Here is a 14,235-nt window from a genome sequence, read left to right as displayed (position 1 = left end):
AATGCAAGTTGTGGCATTGGGGCTGGTGTGGAAAGCGAAGGAAGAGAGAGCTGGCTTGCATTGCCTGCCTGACCCTTGTGCTGGCTGTGCTGAGAGAAGTGCGCAGCGTTGCAATGTGGAAAGGCAGCAGCGTGCAGGCGGCAGGCTGGTGTGTGGTGGGCGGGGCTTGCAGTTTTCCTTGGGGAGGTGGAGAAGAAAAAAGAGAGCTAGGTGGGGACGGCATGAAGGGGAGCGAGTATCAGGCATATAGGCTAGAATTAGCAGGAGAAGGAGAGAAAGAGGAGGAGAAGTAGAAGTAGAAGTAGAAAAAGAGAGAGAAAAAATTGAAAACAACCGGAAAGAAGAAGTGGCGAGGGTGCTAGGGTGGCCAGCTTGAATAGGCGAGAAGACGGTGCTGCAGATGCCTACGGCCATACTAGTCTGAAAACGCCCGATCTCGTCTGATCTCGGAAGCTAAGCAGACTCAGGCCTGGTTAGTACTTGGATGGGAGACCGCCTGGGAATACCAGGTGCAGTAGGCTTTTGCGGCCAGCAGTGACTGCTCACGCCAAGCACTCTCCACACCAGAGGCAGGCCAACCTTTTGCTGCTCTCTGCGTCCTCGCCATTCCTCCCAACACTTGCCTGCGGGCTCAACTCAGGCAGGCGGCTTGGTCGGGCCATTCAGCTGCTGCAGCTTTGCCGGGCCTTTGCAACGCAGCACGGTTGTGTGCCTTGGCGTGCTGCACTTTGATGGGCACGCCAGCTGGCCCGTGTGGCCGCAAGCCAGTGTGTCGGCAGGACGTTCTCTCTCCTAGCCTGAAGGCGCCGCATGAATGCAAGTTGTGGCATTGGGGCTGGTGTGGAAAGCGAAGGAAGAGAGAGCTGGCTTGCATTGCCTGCCTGACCCTTGTGCTGGCTGTGCTGAGAGAAGTGCGCAGCGTTGCAATGTGGAAAGGCAGCAGCGTGCAGGCGGCAGGCTGGTGTGAGGTAGGCGGGGCTTGCAGTTTTCCTTGAGGAGGTGGAGAAGAAAAAAGAGAGCTCGGTGGGGATGGCATGAAGGGGAGCGAGTATCAGGCATATAGGCTAGAATTAGCAGGAGAAGGAGAGAAAGAGGAGGAGAAGTAGAAGTAGAAGTAGAAAAAGAGAGAGAAAAAATTGAAAACAACCGGAAAGAAGAAGTGGCGAGGGTGCTAGGGTGGCCAGCTTGAATAGGCGAGAAGACGGTGCTGCAGATGCCTACGGCCATACTAGTCTGAAAACGCCCGATCTCGTCTGATCTCGGAAGCTAAGCAGACTCAGGCCTGGTTAGTACTTGGATGGGAGACCGCCTGGGAATACCAGGTGCAGTAGGCTTTTGCGGCCAGCAGAGACTGCTCACGCCAAGCACTCTCCACACCAGAGGCAGGCCAACCTTTTGCTGCTCTCTGCGTCCTCGCCATTCCTCCCAACACTTGCCTGCGGGCTCAACTCAGGCAGGCGGCTTGGTCGGGCCATTCAGCTGCTGCAGCTTTGCCGGGCCTTTGCAACGCAGCACGGTTGGGTGCCTTGGCGTGCTGCACTTTGATGGGCCCGCCAGCTGGCCCGTGTGGCCGCAAGCCAGTGTGTCGGCAGGACGTTCTCTCTCCTAGCCTGAAGGCGCCGCATGAATGCAAGTTGTGGCATTGGGGCTGGTGTGGAAAGCGAAGGAAGAGAGAGCTGGCTTGCATTGCCTGCCTGACCCTTGTGCTGGCTGTGCTGAGAGAAGTGCGCAGCGTTGCAATGTGGAAAGGCAGCAGCGTGCAGGCGGCAGGCTGGTGTGAGGTGGGCGGGGCTTGCAGTTTTCCTTGGGGAGGTGGAGAAGAAAAAAGAGAGCTAGGTGGGGACGGCATGAAGGGGAGCGAGTATCAGGCATATAGGCTAGAATTAGCAGGAGAAGGAGAGAAAGAGGAGGAGAAGTAGAAGTAGAAGTAGAAAAAGAGAGAGAGAAAATTGAAAACAACCGGAAAGAAGAAGTGGCGAGGGTGCTAGGGTGGCCAGCTTGAATAGGCGAGAAGACGGTGCTGCAGATGCCTACGGCCATACTAGTCTGAAAACGCCCGATCTCGTCTGATCTCGGAAACTAAGCAGACTCAGGCCTGGTTAGTACTTGGATGGGAGACCGCCTGGGAATACCAGGTGCAGTAGGCTTTTGCGGCCAGCAGAGACTGCTCACGCCAAGCACTCTCCACACCAGAGGCAGGCCAACCTTTTGCTGCTCTCTGCGTCCTCGCCATTCCTCCCAACACTTGCCTGCGGGCTCAACTCAGGCAGGCGGCTTGGTCGGGCCATTCAGCTGCTGCAGCTTTGCCGGGCCTTTGCAACGCAGCACGGTTGGGTGCCTTGGCGTGCTGCACTTTGATGGGCCCGCCAGCTGGCCCGTGTGGCCGCAAGCCAGTGTGTCGGCAGGACGTTCTCTCTCCTAGCCTGAAGGCGCCGCATGAATGCAAGTTGTGGCATTGGGGCTGGTGTGGAAAGCGAAGGAAGAGAGAGCTGGCTTGCATTGCCTGCCTGACCCTTGTGCTGGCTGTGCTGAGAGAAGTGCGCAGCGTTGCAATGTGGAAAGGCAGCAGCGTGCAGGCGGCAGGCTGATGTGAGGTGGGCGGGGCTTGCAGTTTTCCTTGGGGAGGTGGAGAAGAAAAAAGAGAGCTAGGTGGGGACGGCATGAAGGGGAGCGAGTATCAGGCATATAGGCTAGAATTAGCAGGAGAAGGAGAGAAAGAGGAGGAGAAGTAGAAGTAGAAGTAGAAAAAGAGAGAGAAAAAATTGAAAACAACCGGAAAGAAGAAGTGGCGAGGGTGCTAGGGTGGCCAGCTTGAATAGGCGAGAAGACGGTGCTGCAGATGCCTACGGCCATACTCGTCTGAAAACGCCCGATCTCGTCTGATCTCGGAAGCTAAGCAGACTCAGGCCTGGTTAGTACTTGGATGGGAGCCCGCCTGGGAATACCAGGTGCAGTAGGCTTTTGCGGCCAGCAGTGACTGCTCACGCCAAGCACTCTCCACACCAGAGGCAGGCCAACCTTTTGCTGCTCTCTGCGTCCTCGCCATTCCTCCCAACACTTGCCTGCGGGCTCAACTCAGGCAGGCGGCTTGGTCGGGCCATTCAGCTGCTGCAGCTTTGCCGGGCCTTTGCAACGCAGCACGGTTGTGTGCCTTGGCGTGCTGCACTTTGATGGGCACGCCAGCTGGCCCGTGTGGCCGCAAGCCAGTGTGTCGGCAGGACGTTCTCTCTCCTAGCCTGAAGGCGCCGCATGAATGCAAGTTGTGGCATTGGGGCTGGTGTGGAAAGCGAAGGAAGAGAGAGCTGGCTTGCATTGCCTGCCTGACCCTTGTGCTGGCTGTGCTGAGAGAAGTGCGCAGCATTGCAATGTGGAAAGGCAGCAGCGTGCAGGCGGCAGGCTGGTGTGAGGTAGGCGGGGCTTGCAGTTTTCCTTGAGGAGGTGGAGAAGAAAAAAGAGAGCTCGGTGGGGATGGCATGAAGGGGAGCGAGTATCAGGCATATAGGCTAGAATTAGCAGGAGAAGGAGAGAAAGAGGAGGAGAAGTAGAAGTAGAAGTAGAAAAAGAGAGAGAAAAAATTGAAAACAACCGGAAAGAAGAAGTGGCGAGGGTGCTAGGGTGGCCAGCTTGAATAGGCGAGAAGACGGTGTTGCAGATGCCTCCGACCATACTAGTCTGAAAACGCCCGATCTCGTCTGATCTCGGAAGCTAAGCAGACTCAGGCCTGGTTAGTACTTGGATGGGAGACCGCCTGGGAATACCAGGTGCAGTAGGCTTTTGCGGCCAGCAGAGACTGCTCACGCCAAGCACTCTCCACACCAGAGGCAGGCCAACCTTTTGCTGCTCTCTGCGTCCTCGCCATTCCTCCCAACACTTGCCTGCGGGCTCAACTCAGGCAGGCGGCTTGGTCGGGCCATTCAGCTGCTGCAGCTTTGCCGGGCCTTTGCAACGCAGCACGGTTGGGTGCCTTGGCGTGCTGCACTTTGATGGGCCCGCCAGCTGGCCCGTGTGGCCGCAAGCCAGTGTGTCGGCAGGACGTTCTCTCTCCTAGCCTGAAGGCGCCGCATGAATGCAAGTTGTGGCATTGGGGCTGGTGTGGAAAGCGAAGGAAGAGAGAGCTGGCTTGCATTGCCTGCCTGACCCTTGTGCTGGCTGTGCTGAGAGAAGTGCGCAGCGTTGCAATGTGGAAAGGCAGCAGCGTGCAGGCGGCAGGCTGGTGTGAGGTGGGCGGGGCTTGCAGTTTTCCTTGGGGAGGTGGAGAAGAAAAAAGAGAGCTAGGTGGGGACGGCATGAAGGGGAGCGAGTATCAGGCATATAGGCTAGAATTAGCAGGAGAAGGAGAGAAAGAGGAGGAGAAGTAGAAGTAGAAGTAGAAAAAGAGAGAGAGAAAATTGAAAACAACCGGAAAGAAGAAGTGGCGAGGGTGCTAGGGTGGCCAACTTGAATAGGCGAGAAGACGGTGCTGCAGATGCCTACGGCCATACTAGTCTGAAAACGCCCGATCTCGTCTGATCTCGGAAGCTAAGCAGACTCAGGCCTGGTTAGTACTTGGATGGGAGACCGCCTGGGAATACCAGGTGCAGTAGGCTTTTGCGGCCAGCAGAGACTGCTCACGCCAAGCACTCTCCACACCAGAGGCAGGCCAACCTTTTGCTGCTCTCTGCGTCCTCGCCATTCCTCCCAACACTTGCCTGCGGGCTCAACTCAGGCAGGCGGCTTGGTCGGGCCATTCAGCTGCTGCAGCTTTGCCGGGCCTTTGCAACGCAGCACGGTTGGGTGCCTTGGCGTGCTCCACTTTGATGGGCCCGCCAGCTGGCCCGTGTGGCCGCAAGCCAGTGTGTCGGCAGGACGTTCTCCTAGCCTGAAGGCGCCGCATGAATGCAAGTTGTGGCATTGGGGCTGGTGTGGAAAGCAAAGGAAGAGAGAGCTGGCTTGCATTGCCTGCCTGACCCTTGTGCTGGCTGTGCTGAGAGAAGTGCGCAGCGTTGCAATGTGGAAAGGCAGCAGCGTGCAGGCGGCAGGCTGGTGTGAGGTGGGCGGGGCTTGCAGTTTTCCTTGGGGAGGTGGAGAAGAAAAAAGAGAGCTAGGTGGGGACGGCATGAAGGGGAGCGAGTATCAGGCATATAGGCTAGAATTAGCAGGAGAAGGAGAGAAAGAGGAGGAGAAGTAGAAGTAGAAGTAGAAAAAGAGAGAGAAAAAATTGAAAACAACCGGAAAGAAGAAGTGGCGAGGGTGCTAGGGTGGCCAGCTTGAATAGGCGAGAAGACGGTGCTGCAGATGCCTACGGCCATACTAGTCTGAAAACGCCCGATCTCGTCTGATCTCGGAAGCTAAGCAGACTCAGGCCTGGTTAGTACTTGGATGGGAGACCGCCTGGGAATACCAGGTGCAGTAGGCTTTTGCGGCCAGCAGTGACTGCTCACGCCAAGCACTCTCCACACCAGAGGCAGGCCAACCTTTTGCTGCTCTCTGCGTCCTCGCCATTCCTCCCAACACTTGCCTGCGGGCTCAACTCAGGCAGGCGGCTTGGTCGGGCCATTCAGCTGCTGCAGCTTTGCCGGGCCTTTGCAACGCAGCACGGTTGTGTGCCTTGGCGTGCTGCACTTTGATGGGCACGCCAGCTGGCCCGTGTGGCCGCAAGCCAGTGTGTCGGCAGGACGTTCTCTCTCCTAGCCTGAAGGCGCCGCATGAATGCAAGTTGTGGCATTGGGGCTGGTGTGGAAAGCGAAGGAAGAGAGAGCTGGCTTGCATTGCCTGCCTGACCCTTGTGCTGGCTGTGCTGAAAGAAGTGCGCAGCGTTGCAATGTGGAAAGGCAGCAGCGTGCAGGCGGCAGGCTGGTGTGAGGTAGGCGGGGCTTGCAGTTTTCCTTGAGGAGGTGGAGAAGAAAAAAGAGAGCTCGGTGGGGATGGCATGAAGGGGAGCGAGTATCAGGCATATAGGCTAGAATTAGCAGGAGAAGGAGAGAAAGAGGAGGAGAAGTAGAAGTAGAAGTAGAAAAAGAGAGAGAAAAAATTGAAAACAACCGGAAAGAAGAAGTGGCGAGGGTGCTAGGGTGGCCAGCTTGAATAGGCGAGAAGACGGTGCTGCAGATGCCTACGGCCATACTAGTCTGAAAACGCCCGATCTCGTCTGATCTCGGAAGCTAAGCAGACTCAGGCCTGGTTAGTACTTGGATGGGAGACCGCCTGGGAATACCAGGTGCAGTAGGCTTTTGCGGCCAGCAGAGACTGCTCACGCCAAGCACTCTCCACACCAGAGGCAGGCCAACCTTTTGCTGCTCTCTGCGTCCTCGCCATTCCTCCCAACACTTGCCTGCGGGCTCAACTCAGGCAGGCGGCTTGGTCGGGCCATTCAGCTGCTGCAGCTTTGCCGGGCCTTTGCAACGCAGCACGGTTGGGTGCCTTGGCGTGCTGCACTTTGATGGGCCCGCCAGCTGGCCCGTGTGGCCGCAAGCCAGTGTGTCGGCAGGACGTTCTCTCTCCTAGCCTGAAGGCGCCGCATGAATGCAAGTTGTGGCATTGGGGCTGGTGTGGAAAGCGAAGGAAGAGAGAGCTGGCTTGCATTGCCTGCCTGACCCTTGTGCTGGCTGTGCTGAGAGAAGTGCGCAGCGTTGCAATGTGGAAAGGCAGCAGCGTGCAGGCGGCAGGCTGGTGTGAGGTGGGCGGGGCTTGCAGTTTTCCTTGGGGAGGTGGAGAAGAAAAAAGAGAGCTAGGTGGGGACGGCATGAAGGGGAGCGAGTATCAGGCATATAGGCTAGAATTAGCAGGAGAAGGAGAGAAAGAGGAGGAGAAGTAGAAGTAGAAGTAGAAAAAGAGAGAGAGAAAATTGAAAACAACCGGAAAGAAGAAGTGGCGAGGGTGCTAGGGTGGCCAGCTTGAATAGGCGAGAAGACGGTGTTGCAGATGCCTACGGCCATACTAGTCTGAAAACGCCCGATCTCGTCTGATCTCGGAAGCTAAGCAGACTCAGGCCTGGTTAGTACTTGGATGGGAGACCGCCTGGGAATACCAGGTGCAGTAGGCTTTTGCGGCCAGCAGAGACTGCTCACGCCAAGCACTCTCCACACCAGAGGCAGGCCAACCTTTTGCTGCTCTCTGCGTCCTCGCCATTCCTCCCAACACTTGCCTGCGGGCTCAACTCAGGCAGGCGGCTTGGTCGGGCCATTCAGCTGCTGCAGCTTTGCCGGGCCTTTGCAACGCAGCACGGTTGGGTGCCTTGGCGTGCTGCACTTTGATGGGCCCGCCAGCTGGCCCGTGTGGCCGCAAGCCAGTGTGTCGGCAGGACGTTCTCTCTCCTAGCCTGAAGGCGCCGCATGAATGCAAGTTGTGGCATTGGGGCTGGTGTGGAAAGCGAAGGAAGAGAGAGCTGGCTTGCATTGCCTGCCTGACCCTTGTGCTGGCTGTGCTGAGAGAAGTGCGCAGCGTTGCAATGTGGAAAGGCAGCAGCGTGCAGGCGGCAGGCTGGTGTGAGGTGGGCGGGGCTTGCAGTTTTCCTTGGGGAGGTGGAGAAGAAAAAAGAGAGCTAGGTGGGGACGGCATGAAGGGGAGCGAGTATCAGGCATATAGGCTAGAATTAGCAGGAGAAGGAGAGAAAGAGGAGGAGAAGTAGAAGTAGAAGTAGAAAAAGAGAGAGAAAAAATTGAAAACAACCGGAAAGAAGAAGTGGCGAGGGTGCTAGGGTGGCCAGCTTGAATAGGCGAGAAGACGGTGCTGCAGATGCCTACGGCCATACTAGTCTGAAAACGCCCGATCTCGTCTGATCTCGGAAGCTAAGCAGACTCAGGCCTGGTTAGTACTTGGATGGGAGACCGCCTGGGAATACCAGGTGCAGTAGGCTTTTGCGGCCAGCAGTGACTGCTCACGCCAAGCACTCTCCACACCAGAGGCAGGCCAACCTTTTGCTGCTCTCTGCGTCCTCGCCATTCCTCCCAACACTTGCCTGCGGGCTCAACTCAGGCAGGCGGCTTGGTCGGGCCATTCAGCTGCTGCAGCTTTGCCGGGCCTTTGCAACGCAGCACGGTTGTGTGCCTTGGCGTGCTGCACTTTGATGGGCACGCCAGCTGGCCCGTGTGGCCGCAAGCCAGTGTGTCGGCAGGACGTTCTCTCTCCTAGCCTGAAGGCGCCGCATGAATGCAAGTTGTGGCATTGGGGCTGGTGTGGAAAGCGAAGGAAGAGAGAGCTGGCTTGCATTGCCTGCCTGACCCTTGTGCTGGCTGTGCTGAGAGAAGTGCGCAGCATTGCAATGTGGAAAGGCAGCAGCGTGCAGGCGGCAGGCTGGTGTGAGGTAGGCGGGGCTTGCAGTTTTCCTTGAGGAGGTGGAGAAGAAAAAAGAGAGCTCGGTGGGGATGGCATGAAGGGGAGCGAGTATCAGGCATATAGGCTAGAATTAGCAGGAGAAGGAGAGAAAGAGGAGGAGAAGTAGAAGTAGAAGTAGAAAAAGAGAGAGAAAAAATTGAAAACAACCGGAAAGAAGAAGTGGCGAGGGTGCTAGGGTGGCCAGCTTGAATAGGCGAGAAGACGGTGCTGCAGATGCCTCCGGCCATACTAGTCTGAAAACGCCCGATCTCGTCTGATCTCGGAAGCTAAGCAGACTCAGGCCTGGTTAGTACTTGGATGGGAGACCGCCTGGGAATACCAGGTGCAGTAGGCTTTTGCGGCCAGCAGAGACTGCTCACGCCAAGCACTCTCCACACCAGAGGCAGGCCAACCTTTTGCTGCTCTCTGCGTCCTCGCCATTCCTCCCAACACTTGCCTGCGGGCTCAACTCAGGCAGGCGGCTTGGTCGGGCCATTCAGCTGCTGCAGCTTTGCCGGGCCTTTGCAACGCAGCACGGTTGGGTGCCTTGGCGTGCTGCACTTTGATGGGCCCGCCAGCTGGCCCGTGTGGCCGCAAGCCAGTGTGTCGGCAGGACGTTCTCTCTCCTAGCCTGAAGGCGCCGCATGAATGCAAGTTGTGGCATTGGGGCTGGTGTGGAAAGCGAAGGAAAAGAGAGCTGGCTTGCATTGCCTGCCTGACCCTTGTGCTGGCTGTGCTGAGAGAAGTGCGCAGCGTTGCAATGTGGAAAGGCAGCAGCGTGCAGGCGGCAGGCTGGTGTGAGGTGGGCGGGGCTTGCAGTTTTCCTTGGGGAGGTGGAGAAGAAAAAAGAGAGCTAGGTGGGGACGGCATGAAGGGGAGCGAGTATCAGGCATATAGGCTAGAATTAGCAGGAGAAGGAGAGAAAGAGGAGGAGAAGTAGAAGTAGAAGTAGAAAAAGAGAGAGAGAAAATTGAAAACAACCGGAAAGAAGAAGTGGCGAGGGTGCTAAGGTGGCCAACTTGAATAGGCGAGAAGACGGTGCTGCAGATGCCTACGGCCATACTAGTCTGAAAACGCCCGATCTCGTCTGATCTCGGAAGCTAAGCAGACTCAGGCCTGGTTAGTACTTGGATGGGAGACCGCCTGGGAATACCAGGTGCAGTAGGCTTTTGCGGCCAGCAGAGACTGCTCACGCCAAGCACTCTCCACACCAGAGGCAGGCCAACCTTTTGCTGCTCTCTGCGTCCTCGCCATTCCTCCCAACACTTGCCTGCGGGCTCAACTCAGGCAGGCGGCTTGGTCGGGCCATTCAGCTGCTGCAGCTTTGCCGGGCCTTTGCAACGCAGCACGGTTGGGTGCCTTGGCGTGCTGCACTTTGATGGGCCCGCCAGCTGGCCCGTGTGGCCGCAAGCCAGTGTGTCGGCAGGACGTTCTCCTAGCCTGAAGGCGCCGCATGAATGCAAGTTGTGGCATTGGGGCTGGTGTGGAAAGCGAAGGAAGAGAGAGCTGGCTTGCATTGCCTGCCTGACCCTTGTGCTGGCTGTGCTGAGAGAAGTGCGCAGCGTTGCAATGTGGAAAGGCAGCAGCGTGCAGGCGGCAGGATGGTGTGAGGTGGGCGGGGCTTGCAGTTTTCCTTGGGGAGGTGGAGAAGAAAAAAGAGAGCTAGGTGGGGACGGCATGAAGGGGAGCGAGTATCAGGCATATAGGCTAGAATTAGCAGGAGAAGGAGAGAAAGAGGAGGAGAAGTAGAAGTAGAAGTAGAAAAAGAGAGAGAAAAAATTGAAAACAACCGGAAAGAAGAAGTGGCGAGGGTGCTAGGGTGGCCAGCTTGAATAGGCGAGAAGACGGTGCTGCAGATGCCTACGGCCATACTAGTCTGAAAACGCCCGATCTCGTCTGATCTCGGAAGCTAAGCAAACTCAGGCCTGGTTAGTACTTGGATGGGAGACCGCCTGGGAATACCAGGTGCAGTAGGCTTTTGCGGCCAGCAGTGACTGCTCACGCCAAGCACTCTCCACACCAGAGGCAGGCCAACCTTTTGCTGCTCTCTGCGTCCTCGCCATTCCTCCCAACACTTGCCTGCGGGCTCAACTCAGGCAGGCGGCTTGGTCGGGCCATTCAGCTGCTGCAGCTTTGCCGGGCCTTTGCAACGCAGCACGGTTGGGTGCCTTGGCGTGCTGCACTTTGATGGGCCCGCCAGCTGGCCCGTGTGGCCGCAAGCCAGTGTGTCGGCAGGACGTTCTCTCTCCTAGCCTGAAGGCGCCGCATGAATGCAAGTTGTGGCATTGGGGCTGGTGTGGAAAGCGAAGGAAGAGAGAGCTGGCTTGCATTGCCTGCCTGACCCTTGTGCTGGCTGTGCTGAGAGAAGTGCGCAGCGTTGCAATGTGGAAAGGCAGCAGCGTGCAGGCGGCAGGCTGGTGTGAGGTGGGCGGGGCTTGCAGTTTTCCTTGGGGAGGTGGAGAAGAAAAAAGAGAGCTAGGTGGGGACGGCATGAAGGGGAGCGAGTATCAGGCATATAGGCTAGAATTAGCAGGAGAAGGAGAGAAAGAGGAGGAGAAGTAGAAGTAGAAGTAGAAAAAGAGAGAGAGAAAATTGAAAACAACCGGAAAGAAGAAGTGGCGAGGGTGCTAGGGTGGCCAACTTGAATAGGCGAGAAGACGGTGCTGCAGATGCCTACGGCCATACTAGTCTGAAAACGCCCGATCTCGTCTGATCTCGGAAGCTAAGCAGACTCAGGCCTGGTTAGTACTTGGATGGGAGACCGCCTGGGAATACCAGGTGCAGTAGGCTTTTGCGGCCAGCAGAGACTGCTCACGCCAAGCACTCTCCACACCAGAGGCAGGCCAACCTTTTGCTGCTCTCTGCGTCCTCGCCATTCCTCCCAACACTTGCCTGCGGGCTCAACTCAGGCAGGCGGCTTGGTCGGGCCATTCAGCTGCTGCAGCTTTGCCGGGCCTTTGCAACGCAGCACGGTTGGGTGCCTTGGCGTGCTGCACTTTGATGGGCCCGCCAGCTGGCCCGTGTGGCCGCAAGCCAGTGTGTCGGCAGGACGTTCTCCTAGCCTGAAGGCGCCGCATGAATGCAAGTTGTGGCATTGGGGCTGGTGTGGAAAGCGAAGGAAGAGAGAGCTGGCTTGCATTGCCTGCCTGACCCTTGTGCTGGCTGTGCTGAGAGAAGTGCGCAGCGTTGCAATGTGGAAAGGCAGCAGCGTGCAGGCGGCAGGCTGGTGTGAGGTGGGCGGGGCTTGCAGTTTTCCTTGGGGAGGTGGAGAAGAAAAAAGAGAGCTAGGTGGGGACGGCATGAAGGGGAGCGAGTATCAGGCATATAGGCTAGAATTAGCAGGAGAAGGAGAGAAAGAGGAGGAGAAGTAGAAGTAGAAGTAGAAAAAGAGAGAGAAAAAATTGAAAACAACCGGAAAGAAGAAGTGGCGAGGGTGCTAGGGTGGCCAGCTTGAATAGGCGAGAAGACGGTGCTGCAGATGCCTACGGCCATACTAGTCTGAAAACGCCCGATCTCGTCTGATCTCGGAAGCTAAGCAGACTCAGGCCTGGTTAGTACTTGGATGGGAGACCGCCTGGGAATACCAGGTGCAGTAGGCTTTTGCGGCCAGCAGTGACTGCTCACGCCAAGCACTCTCCACACCAGAGGCAGGCCAACCTTTTGCTGCTCTCTGCGTCCTCGCCATTCCTCCCAACACTTGCCTGCGGGCTCAACTCAGGCAGGCGGCTTGGTCGGGCCATTCAGCTGCTGCAGCTTTGCCGGGCCTTTGCAACGCAGCACGGTTGTGTGCCTTGGCGTGCTGCACTTTGATGGGCACGCCAGCTGGCCCGTGTGGCCGCAAGCCAGTGTGTCGGCAGGACGTTCTCTCTCCTAGCCTGAAGGCGCCGCATGAATGCAAGTTGTGGCATTGGGGCTGGTGTGGAAAGCGAAGGAAGAGAGAGCTGGCTTGCATTGCCTGCCTGACCCTTGTGCTGGCTGTGCTGAGAGAAGTGCGCAGCATTGCAATGTGGAAAGGCAGCAGCGTGCAGGCGGCAGGCTGGTGTGAGGTAGGCGGGGCTTGCAGTTTTCCTTGAGGAGGTGGAGAAGAAAAAAGAGAGCTCGGTGGGGATGGCATGAAGGGGAGCGAGTATCAGGCATATAGGCTAGAATTAGCAGGAGAAGGAGAGAAAGAGGAGGAGAAGTAGAAGTAGAAGTAGAAAAAGAGAGAGAAAAAATTGAAAACAACCGGAAAGAAGAAGTGGCGAGGGTGCTAGGGTGGCCAGCTTGAATAGGCGAGAAGACGGTGCTGCAGATGCCTCCGGCCATACTAGTCTGAAAACGCCTGATCTCGTCTGATCTCGGAAGCTAAGCAGACTCAGGCCTGGTTAGTACTTGGATGGGAGACCGCCTGGGAATACCAGGTGCAGTAGGCTTTTGCGGCCAGCAGAGACTGCTCACGCCAAGCACTCTCCACACCAGAGGCAGGCCAACCTTTTGCTGCTCTCTGCGTCCTCGCCATTCCTCCCAACACTTGCCTGCGGGCTCAACTCAGGCAGGCGGCTTGGTCGGGCCATTCAGCTGCTGCAGCTTTGCCGGGCCTTTGCAACGCAGCACGGTTGGGTGCCTTGGCGTGCTGCACTTTGATGGGCCCGCCAGCTGGCCCGTGTGGCCGCAAGCCAGTGTGTCGGCAGGACGTTCTCTCTCCTAGCCTGAAGGCGCCGCATGAATGCAAGTTGTGGCATTGGGGCTGGTGTGGAAAGCGAAGGAAGAGAGAGCTGGCTTGCATTGCCTGCCTGACCCTTGTGCTGGCTGTGCTGAGAGAAGTGCGCAGCGTTGCAATGTGGAAAGGCAGCAGCGTGCAGGCGGCAGGCTGGTGTGAGGTGGGCGGGGCTTGCAGTTTTCCTTGGGGAGGTGGAGAAGAAAAAAGAGAGCTAGGTGGGGACGGCATGAAGGGGAGCGAGTATCAGGCATATAGGCTAGAATTAGCAGGAGAAGGAGAGAAAGAGGAGGAGAAGTAGAAGTAGAAGTAGAAAAAGAGAGAGAGAAAATTGAAAACAACCGGAAAGAAGAAGTGGCGAGGGTGCTAGGGTGGCCAACTTGAATAGGCGAGAAGACGGTGCTGCAGATGCCTACGGCCATACTAGTCTGAAAACGCCCGATCTCGTCTGATCTCGGAAGTTAAGCAGACTCAGGCCTGGTTAGTACTTGGATGGGAGACCGCCTGGGAATACCAGGTGCAGTAGGCTTTTGCGGCCAGCAGAGACTGCTCACGCCAAGCACTCTCCACACCAGAGGCAGGCCAACCTTTTGCTGCTCTCTGCGTCCTCGCCATTCCTCCCAACACTTGCCTGCGGGCTCAACTCAGGCAGGCGGCTTGGTCGGGCCATTCAGCTGCTGCAGCTTTGCCGGGCCTTTGCAACGCAGCACGGTTGGGTGCCTTGGCGTGCTGCACTTTGATGGGCCCGCCAGCTGGCCCGTGTGGCCGCAAGCCAGTGTGTCGGCAGGACGTTCTCCTAGCCTGAAGGCGCCGCATGAATGCAAGTTGTGGCATTGGGGCTGGTGTGGAAAGCGAAGGAAGAGAGAGCTGGCTTGCATTGCCTGCCTGACCCTTGTGCTGGCTGTGCTGAGAGAAGTGCGCAGCGTTGCAATGTGGAAAGGCAGCAGCGTGCAGGCGGCAGGCTGGTGTGAGGTAGGCGGGGCTTGCAGTTTTCCTTGAGGAGGTGGAGAAGAAAAAAGAGAGCTCGGTGGGGACGGCATGAAGGGGAGCGAGTATCAGGCATATAGGCTAGAATTAGCAGGAGAAGGAGAGAAAGAGGAGGAGAAGTAGAAGTAGAAGTAGAAAAAGAGAGAGAAAAAATTGAAAACAACCGGAAAGAAGAAGTGGCGAGGGTGCTAGGGTGGCCAGCTTGAATAGGCGAGAAGACGGTGCTGCAGATGCCTACGGCCATACTAGTCTGAAAACGC

The 14,235-nt window shown here is 57.1% G+C and overlaps 18 non-coding genes across 18 annotated transcripts in view; all 18 read left to right on the top strand.

Moving 5' to 3' along the window:
• Positions 1 to 402: 402 nt before the first annotated feature.
• On the top strand, positions 403 to 521 carry LOC140412104 (5S ribosomal RNA). The gene has a single exon (XR_011941310.1). It is a non-coding gene; the product is annotated as a 5S ribosomal RNA (ribosomal RNA).
• Positions 522 to 1,215: 694 nt separating this feature from the next.
• LOC140412103 (5S ribosomal RNA) lies at positions 1,216 to 1,334 on the top strand. The gene has a single exon (XR_011941309.1). It is a non-coding gene; the product is annotated as a 5S ribosomal RNA (ribosomal RNA).
• A 694-nt stretch (positions 1,335 to 2,028) lies between these two features.
• Positions 2,029 to 2,147, top strand: LOC140414234 (5S ribosomal RNA). Its single transcript, XR_011943375.1, has one exon. It is a non-coding gene; the product is annotated as a 5S ribosomal RNA (ribosomal RNA).
• Positions 2,148 to 2,841: 694 nt separating this feature from the next.
• On the top strand, positions 2,842 to 2,960 carry LOC140414350 (5S ribosomal RNA). Its single transcript, XR_011943487.1, has one exon. It is a non-coding gene; the product is annotated as a 5S ribosomal RNA (ribosomal RNA).
• A 694-nt stretch (positions 2,961 to 3,654) lies between these two features.
• Positions 3,655 to 3,773, top strand: LOC140415174 (5S ribosomal RNA). The gene has a single exon (XR_011944291.1). It is a non-coding gene; the product is annotated as a 5S ribosomal RNA (ribosomal RNA).
• Positions 3,774 to 4,467: 694 nt separating this feature from the next.
• LOC140412101 (5S ribosomal RNA) lies at positions 4,468 to 4,586 on the top strand. The gene has a single exon (XR_011941307.1). It is a non-coding gene; the product is annotated as a 5S ribosomal RNA (ribosomal RNA).
• A 690-nt stretch (positions 4,587 to 5,276) lies between these two features.
• On the top strand, positions 5,277 to 5,395 carry LOC140412100 (5S ribosomal RNA). The gene has a single exon (XR_011941306.1). It is a non-coding gene; the product is annotated as a 5S ribosomal RNA (ribosomal RNA).
• A 694-nt stretch (positions 5,396 to 6,089) lies between these two features.
• LOC140412099 (5S ribosomal RNA) lies at positions 6,090 to 6,208 on the top strand. The gene has a single exon (XR_011941305.1). It is a non-coding gene; the product is annotated as a 5S ribosomal RNA (ribosomal RNA).
• Positions 6,209 to 6,902: 694 nt separating this feature from the next.
• Positions 6,903 to 7,021, top strand: LOC140412098 (5S ribosomal RNA). The gene has a single exon (XR_011941304.1). It is a non-coding gene; the product is annotated as a 5S ribosomal RNA (ribosomal RNA).
• A 694-nt stretch (positions 7,022 to 7,715) lies between these two features.
• Positions 7,716 to 7,834, top strand: LOC140412097 (5S ribosomal RNA). The gene has a single exon (XR_011941303.1). It is a non-coding gene; the product is annotated as a 5S ribosomal RNA (ribosomal RNA).
• Positions 7,835 to 8,528: 694 nt separating this feature from the next.
• Positions 8,529 to 8,647, top strand: LOC140414509 (5S ribosomal RNA). The gene has a single exon (XR_011943644.1). It is a non-coding gene; the product is annotated as a 5S ribosomal RNA (ribosomal RNA).
• Positions 8,648 to 9,341: 694 nt separating this feature from the next.
• On the top strand, positions 9,342 to 9,460 carry LOC140412096 (5S ribosomal RNA). The gene has a single exon (XR_011941302.1). It is a non-coding gene; the product is annotated as a 5S ribosomal RNA (ribosomal RNA).
• Positions 9,461 to 10,150: 690 nt separating this feature from the next.
• LOC140413975 (5S ribosomal RNA) lies at positions 10,151 to 10,269 on the top strand. Its single transcript, XR_011943123.1, has one exon. It is a non-coding gene; the product is annotated as a 5S ribosomal RNA (ribosomal RNA).
• Positions 10,270 to 10,963: 694 nt separating this feature from the next.
• LOC140412095 (5S ribosomal RNA) lies at positions 10,964 to 11,082 on the top strand. The gene has a single exon (XR_011941301.1). It is a non-coding gene; the product is annotated as a 5S ribosomal RNA (ribosomal RNA).
• A 690-nt stretch (positions 11,083 to 11,772) lies between these two features.
• LOC140412094 (5S ribosomal RNA) lies at positions 11,773 to 11,891 on the top strand. Its single transcript, XR_011941300.1, has one exon. It is a non-coding gene; the product is annotated as a 5S ribosomal RNA (ribosomal RNA).
• A 694-nt stretch (positions 11,892 to 12,585) lies between these two features.
• LOC140415033 (5S ribosomal RNA) lies at positions 12,586 to 12,704 on the top strand. Its single transcript, XR_011944155.1, has one exon. It is a non-coding gene; the product is annotated as a 5S ribosomal RNA (ribosomal RNA).
• Positions 12,705 to 13,398: 694 nt separating this feature from the next.
• Positions 13,399 to 13,517, top strand: LOC140413815 (5S ribosomal RNA). Its single transcript, XR_011942970.1, has one exon. It is a non-coding gene; the product is annotated as a 5S ribosomal RNA (ribosomal RNA).
• Positions 13,518 to 14,207: 690 nt separating this feature from the next.
• The window catches only part of LOC140412093 (5S ribosomal RNA), a 119-nt gene continuing 91 nt past the window's right edge, over positions 14,208 to 14,235 (top strand). Inside the window, exon 1 of the ribosomal RNA XR_011941299.1 lies at positions 14,208 to 14,235. This exon is cut by the window's right edge and continues 91 nt beyond it. This is a non-coding gene — a ribosomal RNA (5S ribosomal RNA).

The sequence above is a fragment of the Scyliorhinus torazame genome, chromosome 4 (assembly GCF_047496885.1).
Source record: "Scyliorhinus torazame isolate Kashiwa2021f chromosome 4, sScyTor2.1, whole genome shotgun sequence".
In the NCBI taxonomy this organism is placed as follows: Eukaryota; Metazoa; Chordata; class Chondrichthyes; order Carcharhiniformes; family Scyliorhinidae; genus Scyliorhinus; species Scyliorhinus torazame.
Note: the sequence above shows the minus strand (reverse complement) of the source record. Positions and strands in the feature narration are given on the sequence as shown.